At 37.4% G+C, this 15732-nt stretch overlaps 1 protein-coding gene across 2 annotated transcripts in view; it reads right to left on the minus strand.

Moving 5' to 3' along the window:
- bcl9l (bcl9 like) overlaps positions 1-15732 on the minus strand; it is a 71337-nt gene that overhangs the window by 19944 nt on the left and 35661 nt on the right. For both annotated transcript variants that reach the window (XM_051656254.1, XM_051656252.1), the window contains exon 2: positions 789-850. The gene's annotated coding sequence lies outside the window, so the exon portion shown is untranslated. The remainder of the gene's footprint in view (positions 1-788; positions 851-15732) is intronic.

A 15732-nucleotide genomic window follows, 5' to 3' on the forward strand; every position in this document is an offset into this window, starting at 1 on the left:
ACCTTTGACCAGCCCAAACCAGTAGGTGTTGATATGCACAGAGAATGCTAATGGCCAAAAACTAAATAAGAAGAATGAGGAAGTAAAAGTGAAAGTAAAGATTTATAGTAAAAAAGGACTTTTGATCTGTTTCTCACCCACGCTTCAGAAGACATGGATTTAACCCCTAGAGTCGTATGGATTACTTTTATGCTGCCTTTATGTCCTTTTTGGAGCTTCAGAGTTCTGCCCACCATTCACTTGCATTGTGAGGACCAACAGAGCTGAAATATTCTTCTAAAAATCTTTGTTTGTGTTCAGTAGAAGAAAGAAAGTACATACATATCTGGGATGGCAGGAGGGTGAGTGAATGATGAATTTTAATTTTTGGGTGAACTATTCCTTTAAGGGAACTAGAAAAACATATTCTAGTAAAATTCTGCTATTTAGCGAGACACATAAGAGGGATGTTAGATGGTGGTGATAACCAGATTCCAGCCCTGCCATACAAAGCCAAAATGCAGAAACTACACCAACACTGCTTTATAGTGTTTTGACTGTCCAGCCAAATGTGGATTATAAAATAGTCACACTCCCTTTTCTCTGAATCTGAGCATTGTTGAACCACACCTGTCTTTCAAAAGGACAGAAAATGCTCTAAAAGACCCGATTTCAAATTTCAACAAATTTTTGGCAAAAGGGGTAGTAGATACTGCATTTTGCCTTTGCAGGGCAGTGCAGAACTCATGCTGGCTGGGGTTCTCTTGTTGGCTGCTTTGCAGAGGATGCTGTAGGTTTGATTTACAGACCTCACTGGGATGAAAGTCCAAACAAGTGCATTCCGACGTCTCCTCACTGCACGCACATTGATCTGTAACACAAACACAAATGAGAAAAATTTACAAAACAATAACTATGCCAGTCTTAACAAAAAGCAAAAATCAGGGTAACAGTGAGGCACTTAAAGTGGAAGTGAATGGGGGCCGATCTGTAATGTTAAAATACTTACTGTTTCAAAAGTATAGCACATAGATGTAAACAATGTGTTAACATGATTTAAGTGTGATAAAATCATTTACTAACTTTTCTGTGTACAGTTCTATGCAATTTCACAACTTTGTTGCCATGACAAGATATCACCGTAAACCCTAAAACGATGGTAAAAATGACAATTTTAACAACTTCACAGCTCAAATAATACATAAGTTTTAACAGAAGTTTTAATGTAAGTGCATTTATAGAATTATAAGCTTCACATTTCTGTCTTTAAACCCTCCTTTTTTTTTTTTTTTTTTTTTTGTGGTAATCAACATCATGGACTAAAAACGGTTCAAGGAACGAAAACAAAAACTTTTTTGTAACCGAAAACCGGAACAAAGTGACTTTCAACTGTTCCGGAGTGAAAACGTTATTTTTAAATGCTGGTAATCGGTTATAACTGATTCATTTTTTTCTGATAATTTTTTCACAAAAATACTAAAGGCCAAAGGGATTATCACAGTGTATTTTTGGAACTACACCACTTCATGTTGCCCAAAAATATGGAACATATGCTTTGATCCTGAAGGAAACTGCTGCATCACACATTTCTTTTCCTAATTGCCCTTTGTGGATGTCACATTCTCTGAATGAAGACCTTTATTAAAACTATGTATAATTATAAATATTAATTCATTATTGAGGTAAAAATTACATGTCTCAGTTGTTTCCAAGTCTTCATCTGAATTATTGTTAGATATGATGCATTAATACAGATTTGATGCTGCCGGGTTTTGACTCAGAAGCAGATCTGTAAATAAAATTATACTTAACTGATAATGAACTGCTTGTTATGATTTCTATGCCGATAAATTCACCACACAGGGGGGGGGAAATGCTTATTTTTGGTTATTTGGGTGATGCAAGTGGCTTATTTTGCGTGTGCATGTCTCTTTAAGAAAGAGAGTGATGTAGGTGATTTATAACAATAGCTGCCCATGTTTTCAGAAGCCTTGGTTCCAGAAGTACTTTTTTCCCCCCATTCATGTTCTCCATAGAAATAAAAAAAAAACCTAATAATAATAATAATAAAGAGCCTTGAACCAAAACAAACGGTAACAAACCACAACATTTGATTCCAAGCAAAAAAGTATATGGAAAGAATTTCAGTGCATTCATAAAGTATTCAGACCCCTTAATTTTTTTCTCCACATTTTGTTATGTTGCAGCCTTATGCTAAAATGCTATATTTTAAAACACAGTGCTTTAAGGTTTAGTAATCATGCAAGGGCATGTTGCAATTTAAATCTTAATTCAATCAATCATGCAGCATTAATGGATATCATACCGATGTCTCAGAAGGCAAAGTGTTTTGGTTTCAAACCGTTTTAGATGATTTCCTTTATCATGTTGGCTCTAGCTAAGGTTTCACAAATGTCACATCTGTAGCACTGTATTTTCCTCATTAATGTGCAAACGAGAAAGAAAAAAAAAATGAAATATTAAATGTTCTTAGGAGTGCCAACCCTTCTACATATTGTGGCTATTATTACTTCTGGATTGTGCATTTTAATTCAGAGTTTTTACAAAGTGTGTTACTAACTAATTATAAATATATCATCAGTTTTTATATCAGCGTTTTCATCCTTAAAACCAATATGCTGATGGTTTTAATTTGGTCAATAATTATAAAAAAATCAGCAATAATGAATATATAAATGTAATTGGCACGTAAATATCAGCAGCCGATACATCGGTGCAACCTTAGTATAATCGCATTCCAAAAAAATAAATAAATAAATAAATAAAATGTTGCCTACATTATGGGGACCAAATATCCCTACAAGGGTACTAAATCCTGAAATCACCTACAGCTAACAGTCACCATGAGGACAACGGCTAAATAAACACTAATAAAGTCTAAATAAAATCTAAAAATGCTTCTTTGAGGGTTAGGTTTAGAAGTGGGGGTAGGTCAGTGTTATCCAATCTTGGTTTATTGGTACAATGCCGTGAAAAAGTATTTGCCACCTTCCTGATTTCTTTTATTTTTGTGTATTTTTCATACTAAATTATTTTAGATCTTAAAACTAGATACAGTATAACATAAAACAAAGGCAACCTGAGTAAACACAAAATACAGTTTATTGAAGCAGAAAACTTATCCAACACTTATATCACCCATGTGAAGAACTAACTGCCCCCTCAAACTTAATAACTGGTTGTGCCACCTTTAGCAGCAACAGCTGCAACCAAACACTTCCGATAACTGGAGATCAGTCTTTCACAACGCTGTGGTGGAATTTTGGCTCACTCTTCTTTGCAGAACTGCTTTAGTTCAGCCACATTGGAGGGTTCCTGAGCATGAACTGCCCATTTAAGGACTTTGACTAGGCCACTCCAGAACTTTAATTTAGCTTCTTTTGAGCCATTCAGAGGTGGACTTACTCCTATGCTTTGCATCATTGTCTTGCTGCATAATCCAGTTGCGCTTGAGCTTCAACTCACAGACTGATGACCAGATGTTCTCCTTTAGGATTTTCTGGTAGAGAGCAGAATTCATGTTTCCCTCAATTACTGCAAGTCACCCTGGCCCTGAAGCAGCAAAGCATCCCCACACCATCACACTACCACCACCACCATGCTTGACCATAGGTATGATGTTCTTTTTGTGGAATTCTGTGTGTTGATTTATGCCAGATGTAACAGGACCCCTGTCTTCCAAACAGTTCCACTTTCGATTCATCAGTTCACAGAACATTCTCCCAAAAGGTTTGAGGATCATCAAGGTGTGTTTTGGCAAAATTCAGAAGAGTCTTTATGTTCTTCTAGGTTAGCAGTGGTTTTCCCCTCGCCAACTCGTCCATGGATGGCATTTTTGACCAGTGTCTTTCTAATAGTGGAGACAAGAACAGTGACATTTATTGATGCGAGACAGGCCTGCAGTTCCTTGGATGTTGTCTTTGGCTTTTTTGTGAATTCCTGGATGAGTCATGGCTGTGCTGTTGGAGGAATTTTAGAAGGATGGCCGCTTTTGGGAAAGTTCACTACTGTGCCACATTTTCTCCACTTGGAGATAATGGCTCTCACTGTGGTTCTTTGTAGTCCCAGAGCCTTTGAAATTGCTTTGAAACCCTTTCCAGACTGATGTATTTCAATCACCTTTTTCCTCATTATTTCTGGAATTTCTTTCGACCTTAGCATTGTGTGCTACTGAGTGAGACCTTGTAGCCAACTTCATGCTGCTGAAAAAGTTCTTATTTAGGTGTTGATTTGATTGAACAGGGCGGGCAGTAATTAGGCCTGGGTGTGTCTAGTCCAGCTGAACCCCATTATGAATGCAGTTTCATAGATTTGGGGATTTAGTAACTAAGGGGGCAAATACTTTTTCATACAGCCCCAGAGGGTATCGGATAACTTTTTTGCTTCAATAAATAACATTATCATTTAAAAACTGTATTTTGTGTTTACTCAGATTGCCTTTGTTTTATGTTAGATTTTGTTTAGTATGAGATATACACAGAAACAGAATAAATCAGGATACTTTTTCACAGCACTGTATACCACCAACACTGCATATTTTGGATCTCTCCATTATTTGACACGTCCAGTTCAGTTCATGGGGCCTCTATGAACAAATATGTGTGAGCGGCTGAGTATGTTCTGAGAGTTCCCATGCTGTCATTGTGGGTCATGTAGACCGTGTAGGAGAGGCATGCAGTACATGTCTGACTGTATACAGGTCTGAACAGGATACCTGTTGCATAAGACACACACTCGCACACTTAATGACGCAAGAGTTCATGCCAATGATACTTTTTCAAAACGAAAAATTCAATCAAAATAAAAATGCTGAGAATGGTGAGTGGTATAGCCTGTGCAAAACCTGCCACCACAGTGCTACTGTTGAGTGTTGTGGTAGTTTCCAGAGTTGCTAAGGTGTTGCTAGGTGGTTGCTAGGGTGTTCTGAATGGTTGTCAAAGTCAATGAGCCCACCCTAGTCTCAATGATATTCTGGTTCTAGATATGGTTTGGGTCCCACCTTAAATACTAGTCTTTGGGATTTTTTTAAACAGTTTATTCAACCATCAAGCAAAAACCGTAAGTCTGATTGCTTATTAAATTAATAGCACACCTCTTCTCTACAGTGAACAAAATTTGAGGTATGGCACAAATGGTGCATGAGCAATAGTAACAGTTATGCTTACCTCAGCCAGTATTATTAATAAGTGGTTCATTTTGCAGAAACAAACACTTCCAGTAAAACGTAGAGCATGCATCGTTGACGCTTACAGTGTCCCACACATATTTCCATCCAGCCGTTTCAAGGTATTGACCTCAAAAACAAAACACACAGTATCTATCCCTCTCACTCCCCCACTAACACACCTCTGCTCCTGTCGCTGCCTTCCTCACTCTCTGTCTCTTCAATGGGAAACTTTTTCTTTCCACTTGCTGTCTTTCACAAACACCCTCTCCTTCCTCTTTCAAGAGTTTACACTCCTCTTCCTCTTAATGACTTGCTTTTTTATCTCTTTTAAGTGTCATTTCTGTGTAACTAGTGGCATTGTCAATGACTGGTTTTCAAACAGGTTTCCTGAACACTCTGTTTGTCATTGGTTTTCGGGCAAACAGGTAGTCCTGCTTTTCGTTTATGTCAGGATTCTCGATTACATGAATCAAACTCACTTACAATGGCAAAATATTTTGACAAAGAGTGGATTTACATGCATGATCTTACACATATCTTACACATACATATACCGGTAGAAATGTGTCAACCGTATGGATTTTCCAGTATCGTTTCCATGGCTGTTATGCAAAATGCTGCCGACTGGTATTCAATGCGCCGTCCGTGTTTACTTAAAATGTAAAAAGACACTGAAGAAGAGCTTGTTCCATCACTGACCCACCGCTAAGCCTCATTTCCATTATTTACTGTTGAACATATCGTCAGCTTTTCTACCTGCACCTATTTTGTTGCAAACATGGGAAGGAATTTATTGAACAACACCATTTTCAACTGTGCATTTACAGTATATCTACTACATAGTCACCACAAATGTTTACAGCTGCTTTCCTAACTGCGATTGTTCCTTATTTTCATTTTATTTTTTTGTCAAATATATAAATTATCAGTGTCTAAATATATATCTAGTATATCTAGAAAGGAAGGCTAATTCCAAAACAAATGCGTGTTGGAGGGGTTCACTATAAAGTGTGCAGCACATGTGGACTATAAAATTATTTAATTAAACAACAGTCTTTTGCGGTTTAATAAAAACACTGAGACATACAGCAGACAGCTTATGTCCGGAGGTGAGAAACTAGTCTCACATACACACAGAAACTGAAAGGTTTTCACTCAGTTTTCGGCCAAAATAAAAGCTTGATTTATATGGATGCATGAAATAAACAAAATAAAAAATAAATAAAAAAAATGACAAAGATTTTTGAGTCTACTACTGTATAGTAACATTTTATATTCACTGTAATAATAATAATAATACATCAATAATAATTAGATAATTTTAAAGCAATATCACAAGCAAGAATGCTGTTGTACTGAAGTTTTAATCAATGAGTCCGTTTACATGCACACAACAATATGCTGATTACTCCCAAAAATCAGGTTATTAAAAAAAATCCAACAAATGAAGAAATCCATGTTTACATGTTAATTTAAATAATTGCTTTATTCTCTGCTTTTGACATCAGACTGTCAAGAGTCATGCGCACAATGCTTGCATACATTGGAAAAGCCGGTAAGAACGGTGGTAAAGGTGTTTACATGCAATGCCAAATCGGGGTTATAGGCAAAAATCTACCCGTGTCAACAGTTTTATTCTTAAGCCGCTTATGGCCTTACACTGATAAAAGAATTCCGTTTAATGCGTTTACATGACCACGCTCACTGTCGGCTTATTAAGCATAATTGGTGTGTAACATGCAATATGTTTTAATTTATACGGTGATGCTCTGTTAAAACAAGGAATTCCCAAAAATGTAAAATGCAATTAGGAAAAAATAATGGATTTCACAGAGCCCTAATTAAGTTGTTTTATTGCACTGTACACAACTGTTCAAATGTATTTATACAGCATATTTTGCTTTTGAATTAAAAAGGAACTTTCTCAGAAGTTTTTGAATTACTTTTCCAAAAAAAAAAAAAAAATGTATATCTTGATATATATTGTTACAGACCAAAAACTTCAAGAATATTGCGACATTATTGCTTCTATTGCCCACCCCTAGTTGGGGATTTTTTGAAAAAGGTGATTTGGAGGCATAATCATAATGCTGTGCAAGTAAACATGCTCACTGTTTTCCACAGTTTTTTACATTCCTGTTTATGAGCTCCACTGTCTTCACTCCCATTGGCAGTCGCCGAGATGTGCTACTGCTCACTTGCATTAAGTTCTAACTTTTCTCAACTTTGTCACTTGACACGGAAATTGCCAACTCTCATTAAAAATGAGAGACTTCTGCCACTTTTTCACCAGAAGTCACTGTCAGTGTGAACACCACTTTATAGCTGTGCAATAAGCCAAGATGAAATGTACTACCATCGCAAAAATGAAACCTTTAACCCCTAAATTTTATTCTAATGGGTGTTATATCTAACAATCACCTTGTTAGACACAAATTAGTAATTACCCAACATGCACACAAACCACAGCATTCATCATTCTTATTTCTTGTAATAACGTATCGACCATCAGGTGTCATGCTGAATGGGTGGGTTGGGTCGAATATAGTTTCTTATTGGCCAACACTCATGCGAGTATCTATACAGCAGTTCTCTTTAAAGACCCCAATGAAATGGTGATAAATACCATTTACTTTTCCGTTGACATATTTCCAATTGAAACAAGAAGTTGAGGCAGAACATATGGAAGGGTATGTCATTTATTCAAAATTGCCAATGGTCTTTAGTTTAACATCACAGCCTGACAAATCCACACTTGATGAGGATGTGTTAGAATGGTAGGCGGTCACATTTTTTGCATATGATTTTGTATCTCTGAGCTACTGTCTGCTGTAAAATTCATTTAATGTCAGGTGGTATTTATAATTACTGGAGAGGGATTTTGGACAAAACATTGCATTCACACCTGCAAAAAATTTTTTGTCCATTTTGCAAGAAGAGAAAGTTAATCTAACAGACATGAACTGACAGCTGTAAAACTCCAGTTTGATTTCTTGAGGTCTTTTTCTGTTCTCAACACCTTGAAGGGACATTTCACCAAAAAACTTTCATCAAACCCATGGGATTCCCTCAGTGTACAAATGCATTTATGCAAACATGAGGGACAGTTAATATTTTTCAATGGTGTGTACAAATGGGTAAAGTTTATAGTGTTTATGCTCTTTTTCCCCCAATTCTTTCTGCTGTGTTGACTTGTTGTTGGTCTCCATTCTATGACGTTTGTTATCCGGTCTGTTCACGTACTCCTCAAAAGCCTGTAAGAATACCGCTGTGTTTACATGACCACATTAAGCTGCGTTCTCCAGGAGAACCCCAGGTGTGTTAAACCACCTTCTCTTAATCCCTTAAACGGTGTAAGGAAATCAGCATTCTCGTTTACATGATGTTTCAGAACACCACTTTCTACAAAAACTCTGGAATAAACCGTTTTCTTAGGTGTATATAAATGTGGTCACTGAATTGTATGTGTGTGTGTGTGAATAAGACAGAGAGATAGGAGCGAGAGAAAGTGAGATGTGAGAGAGGGGAGGCATAAGACAGAGAACACCTTTAGCGAATGACCCAGAGAACCATGTGGAAAGTGTGATCCCCCCAACCATTACTTCTAAAAACGCTGCTATTACTGCTTGCCACTTTGATTCTATTTACACAGTCCAGAACAAATCATATAAAGACAGATATAAGAAATCAAGTGATCAAAATGGGAGTTTGTCAGTCGCAAATTAAATTTGAAACATGAAAGTTGGCCAAAGATACTTTCCAAAGTTTCAGTGTGAGTTTGAAAGAAGCAAATAAAAGTTTGAGATGTAAGAAATGTAAAATTTTTTGACCTGGTACTCACAGTTGATGTCATGGGGAAAACCATAGTTTTTTTTTTTTTCATCAATAATCAAAAAAGGTCTGATTATTTAAGTCATTCTATGTTATATTTTCAAACAACCCTGTAACTTTACACCACAGCCAGACAGACAACATACATGACAAAGTCAAAATGGACATTCCTGCCTGTATTTGTGTGTGTATGTAACCGTAAACAAAACCACTAACACTGAGAAAAACTTCAGTCACACTGCACTGAACACATTACACAACCATAAACAGTGGGTGTGCAATAGTGTGTTCCTTGTGAATATTTAGCCCAATCAAAGCAAAATCAAAGTGCAGGTAAGGACAAAAAACAGAGGGTGAGTGTGTATAAATGTGAGTTTACATAAGAGAGAGAAAGGTGTAGCTATCCATCAGTGTTAGGGAAACTACTTTGAAACAGTAGCTCGTCAAGCTACAAGCAACTCATAATTTAAAGTAGCCCAACTGCAGTCAAGCTACCCAATATAAAAAGAAGTTAAATACACTAAAAGCTACCAACAAAAAGTAGCTAACTATATAAAACATACTTAATTGTTCAAGAAAGGGTCTTAAAAAGAACCAGACTATACAAATAAAAACTACAGTGAAACATAGGGTGTACATCTTCACATTGTATCTGTTCAGTGTGTAGGCATACCTGTTTTTGTCGACTTTCTGATTGGGTCTTAGCCCACTTTCCATTATTTTTTTTGAAGCCAAATAATAAGTTATTATTAAGTTAAAAATTATTATGGAAATACATTTTTGTATACTATTAACAACAACAATAATTATTAGTATTATTATAAAACAGCACCATATTTATGTAAAATGTTCTTAACCTTCATGCGGCACAGCTAGAAGCTTTTATTTTGGCGGTACACTGAAGGACGTAGTAGAGTTGACGAAGGCCTTTTAATGCAGAGAAATGCTCTCATCAACTCTTATGTCCACAAAAACCTGGTGTTACAAGGTTACTTTATATTTGGACAGAAACCTTTAGCAGCCAAGCATATTTGTGCTTAGCTCATTGGCATCACGTGCACTTTGAGCATGAGTAATACACTACAGAGTATAGCGCTGCAAACAAACACAGCACAGTAAGCACAGTGAGCAGCACGTGCAGACTATTTATTTATTTAATTAAATCACAGTTTTTGCGGTTTAATTAATATCGCGATTTTAATAATATCGATATCGATTTTATTTAGATTAATCGTTCTGCCCAACCGAGCACTAGGGGTGCACCAATTGATCAGCCACTGATCTAAATCGTCTGATTTTGTCTTAAATCCATGATCGGCCGATCATGCCTAGATTCAGGGCCGATCTTTTTTGCAGCACGCATACACTGCTATTCTAATGAATGAGCACTTGCTCAGCCATCAGTGTGGCCACTGGAGGGTAAATTGGTGGCAATCCTAAGCATTCACGAATTTAAACTTTCAGACATGCTGTAATTTAGATGAATATGCCGGTTTGTTTTAAAACGTAAGAATAACATGTGTATGAATATTAAGCTGCCCATTTTCAATACGGCAGTTATTCTGACTCGCTGCACTGTGAGCATGGAGAGGATAAAGAGACTGCAAACGGGCATAAAAATGAATTAAACAACAAACATGCGTATACAAATCTGAGTATACGTGATGTAACGTGAGTCATGACAATCAGATGGTGGGTGGAGCGATAGAGACTGTTTGAGCGATCATGAGTGCTATTAGCTTCTCCCCTTCAACAAGAGCGCTCTCAGTGTCAATTAAACAAGCGCGCTCTCCAGGTGCTCTCAGTATCTCATCAGTTGCTCATCTCAGCTCCCAATTTAATTGAGGATCCCAATTTAAATCAGACTGATGTTGGTCACATTGCCACTAATAACAGATATAGCTGTTTAACCTTAAATAACGGCACCGCGTCTTCACGCATTTGCTCAATAATTAGTCATTTGTATTGCAACAAAATGCCAAAGATGGTAAACAAATCATAAATACTAATGATTCCTCACAGGAGCAGTTTTGGAGCTAGTAATAGATAACTTTCTTATTCTGGAATGTATCTCTGCTGTGTGTGATGCTCTCATGGTTTTTACTGGTTGCCAGTATGTCACAATGACCTTTGATATTGACAACAGAACTTTTAATAACTGTTTTCAATACAAATAAATGTTAGCAATTCACAATTAATGTAATTTTACTGTGTGGGGCATAAACATAACTGCAGAATATAACTTGCAAAAGTGTGGCTAAGGGCACAAAAAAAAAAAAAAAAAATTTTTTTTTAAAAAACGGTATCGGTATCGGCTGATCTTAGAGTTAAAAAATCGGTGATTGTATCGGACTTAAATTTCCTGATCAGTGCAAAACTACCGAGTCTCATTTCGGTAACCGCACGCTGTCCTGGCACTAAGGATACTCACCTGATTCGTCAAATACTGTTCTGTCAAAATCCCCGTCTTGGCCAAGTATCAATGTGAACAGAGACAGTGATGCATAAAGTGAAATCAAACAGTGAGACTTTCTCATACCATTCAATTCAAACTAATTTCAAACCATTTGTTTCACAACAGCATTCATTTTTGAGAGATACAAGTGATTTTTTTGAGCAACTGAAATCAGTTAATGTGAACACTGGACAGCAAGATAAACATGTCACTTTGGATGTGGTCTGCCTATACACTAATGTCCCACACTTTGGGGGACTTGAAGCCATGAGATATTTCCTCAATCAAAGACCTGATCCCACACCTACAGATTGTACACAATGTACACAACACTGTATAGAAAGTCTACTGATCACAACAGTATTCTCCATGCCAAAATGTTTCCTCATGCCCCCATTAAGAAAATGCTTACTTAGGGATGGGCATGAGTACTCGAGTACTCTGAAGTGACAGCAATGATCGATCATGAAAACGATGATTGATAATGATCATGCATGACATGATGTGTACAAATTGTAATAATATTTAAGTTTGAATGGGTTCCAAAAAATAACTGTGTGAATGAAAAGTGAGCTGATATCTTTGAGCATTCTTTTGTTGAGTTGGCCAGCGAGTCTTCACATAATGAAACAATATGATGCATAAAATTTTGATTATGCCATTTTTTATACTTTTTGTAACAGATTACGTTATAACAGCCTACAGTATAATAATTAGGGGTGGATAAAAATAGCGATTTTACGATGCATCGCAATCTTCATTTGAACAATCTCAATATCGATTCTGAATCCCAAAATCAATGTTTTACTCTGCGCAGCCCCCCAATACAATGAGAGGAAATCACTTCCATTTGCAACCTAATTTCCCGCTATGCAACTAAAATGTACTGTAAATATTTGGCAACTGGCTGGTAAATGTTTAGATTTCACTCACCAGTCATTGTGTATAGTGGTGGATTATTCAGCAGCGAGATAATTTCAGTGTGTGCTGAAAGTAAAAGTTGTTCCATTTAATGCGTGTCCAAAGATGCGACCCATTTGTCATTGAATTATGTCTCTTTTAATACCCTTTCCGTTCTCTACAGTCAGTTGTTGATAAAAAAACAAACAAAAAACATTTAATTCTAATAATGCATAGCACAAAGCCATTTGATTCCTTTGTCGTTGACATGCGCTCTTCTACAGACACTCTTTACAGAAATACCGATTTTAGCACGTGTTCAACAAATGTAAATACTTGTAAATGGTACAATTTATGCAATTAAACATTAATAATATATTAAATATAACATCTTATTTATAGATTAAATACATGTTAATTTTTAAAAAGCCAAAATGTGACCAAACTGATGAAAAACGAATAACATGTAATTAGTAAAAATTTATATTTTACGTAACGTACCTAGTTAGAAGGTCTCCTGTATAATTAACAGAATTAGCTGTGAAAGAATTTCTTTCATATGTAAGTAAAAGGGACATTATAACTGAAATACACCCATATGAATTGATATTGAATCGAAATCGAAAGGAGGATGTCTTCCCTGTAACGCACAGCGTTGAGATTGCCTGCAATGACAATAAGCTCAGTCTGATGATGCTGTGACACACCGCCCCAGACCATGATGGACCCTCCACCTCCAAATCGATCCCGCTCCAGAGTACAGGCCTCAGTGTAACGCTCATTCCTTCGACGATAAACGCGAGTCCAACCATCACCCCTGGTGAGACAAAACCGCGACTCGTCAGTGAAGAGCACTTTTTGACAGTACTGTCTGGTCCAGCGAAGGTGGGTTTGTGCCCATAGGCGACATTGTTGCTGGTGATGTCTGGTAAGGACCTGCCTTACAACAGGCCTACAAGCCCTCATTCCAGCCTCTCTCAGCCTATTGCGGACAGTCTGAGCACTGATGGAGGGATTGTGCATTCCTGCTGTAACTCGGGCAGTTTTTGATGCCATCCTGTACCTGTCCTGCAGGTGTGATACTCGGATGTACCGATCCTGTGCAGGTGTTGTTACACATGGTCTGCCACTGCGAGGACAATCAGCTGTCCTTCCTGTATCCCTGTAGTGCTTTCTTGGGCGTCTCACAGTACGGACATTGCAGTTTATTGCCCTGGCCACATCTGCAGTCCTCATGCCTCCATGCAGCATGCCTAAGGCACGTTCACGCAGATGAGCAAGGACTCTGGGCATCATTCTTTTGGTGTTTTTCAGAGTCAGTAGAAAGGTCTCTTTAGTGTCCTAAGTTTTTATAACTGTGACCTTAATTGCCTACCGTCTGTACGCTGTTAGTGTCTTAACAACCATTCCACAGGTGCATGTTCATTAATTGTTTATGGTACATTGAACAAGCATGGAAAACATTGTTTAAACCCTTTACAATAAAGATCTGTAAAGTTATTTGGATTTTTACGAAATTATCTTTAAAATACAGTGTCCTGAAAAAGGGATGTTTCTTTTTTGCTGAGTTTATATGTTCATGGTTTGTGAATCAGAATCGAATAAGAATAGAATCTAATTGTATCGAAATCAAATCGAGGGTTTGTAAATCGGAATTTAATCAAATCGGGAAATCTGTTTCAATACCCAGCCTTACAGATGCCCTAGGCATAGCTAAACTATTATGCTGGCAAAAAGACTGTTTCTCTATTGATGGCCATGCAAAAATGGTAACAATGGCCCAACAACTGCCACTGAGTACTTAAATACTCATTATAATTGTTATTATTTTTAATGGTACAAGATCTTATATAGAAACTTGATTCCTAACTCTTCCCCCAACACTCCTATCTGTTTAGTTTGAAATCTAGGAGTGGGACACACACACTTGCACAACTTCCACTGTTGCACATTTTTAGCATGCTGAGGTATATTTATAGCTCCAAAGTCCCAAAGGAGAGCAGGAGAAAAGTAATAGGAAAATGTGGGCCCTCCTCTAAGACCCATACACACAAACACACACAACTCTCTCTCTTATACTTACATAAACACATAAATCTCTCACACACACATGCACACAGAGCACTACTGTAGGCAATACAGGGTCAATACTGTGACCAAAGTATGTGACAGAGAAGTTAAAAGTTAACAGCACACACACACAGTGAAGGCTTTATGACATTGGCCCCGGCTTAACAAACTACATTTGAGAGTGGCGCCAGTGGAAACGTGGGGAGGGGTGTGAGAGAGAGAGACAGACAGATGTAGAATGGGTCTGATGGCCTTGCTCTCTCCATCTCTGTCCTAGGCCGTCCACTTAGACTCATTCTCTCTGGCAGACCAAATTGTTTGTTTCCAAAACAAAAAGCTCTTTTTCTTTTGCAACTTAACCTTGTCAATGCTACAGCCAGATTTAATTAGGTTGAGAAAACAGCAAGAGACGTGTGCTGTTTCTCCAGTGGAATGGCAAATCTTTATCGATTAGGGCTCAAGTTGGGTTGGGTGGAATGTGGAGACATCCACTGCAGCAGCCTTTTAACTAGCTGTCAACCGCTGATATTTTTTTTTTATCTGTGTTAATATATCTTCTTCTATCCCAGCTTAATATGCAGAGTCAACCGTAAGTAAACCATTTGTAGGCTGATTCTGCCCAAAGTGTAGTACTGTGACATAATAATACTAACATAGCAACTTTGGCTCAACAATGGGATGAGTTTGGGGCTGACCAATCTGTTTGGTTGACCAATGGAAAATGGTATGGTATGTTCGGGAAATCTGTTCAAAAGTTTTTTAGGTTTAGTGTTTAGTGTTGCAAGTGGCACATAAATTACACTCTTCAGCTTTAAAATCAACATAAAACAACCCATTTTACTTCCCCAATTTGGCATATGCCCAAGTAAAACCAGATATCCAACAATAAAACAAACAGTTGTAAGGTGGGACTTGATTTTATCCATAACAAACTGATTGGATCAAGTAAAGTGGGACCTCCATTAGGGCTGCACGATTAATCTAATATATAATCAAGATTACAAATACAATTACTATTTGCAGCAAAACTGTTTTGTTCGCCACAAGTTTGGCACAGATAGTTTTTGCAAGGCTTGTTGCAAGCACACTTTCTATAATCAATGCAAATCAGAGACAAAGGCTATTCACAAACCGTGGATCACTGTGACGCAAGTTAATGTACACAAATACATTGTCAACGGTCTCCTATTCTGCATGTTCAAAGGCTCAGCGGTACTGAATTGAATCCCACTCTATCACCTGATGGTGTGACCTTTGCTCATGCTGCTGAGTGTTGTGAAGGAAAAGGTAAACATGCTCAAGCAGTCTG

This window comes from Myxocyprinus asiaticus, chromosome 26, assembly GCF_019703515.2.
Source record: "Myxocyprinus asiaticus isolate MX2 ecotype Aquarium Trade chromosome 26, UBuf_Myxa_2, whole genome shotgun sequence".
Taxonomy (NCBI): domain Eukaryota; kingdom Metazoa; phylum Chordata; class Actinopteri; order Cypriniformes; family Catostomidae; genus Myxocyprinus; species Myxocyprinus asiaticus.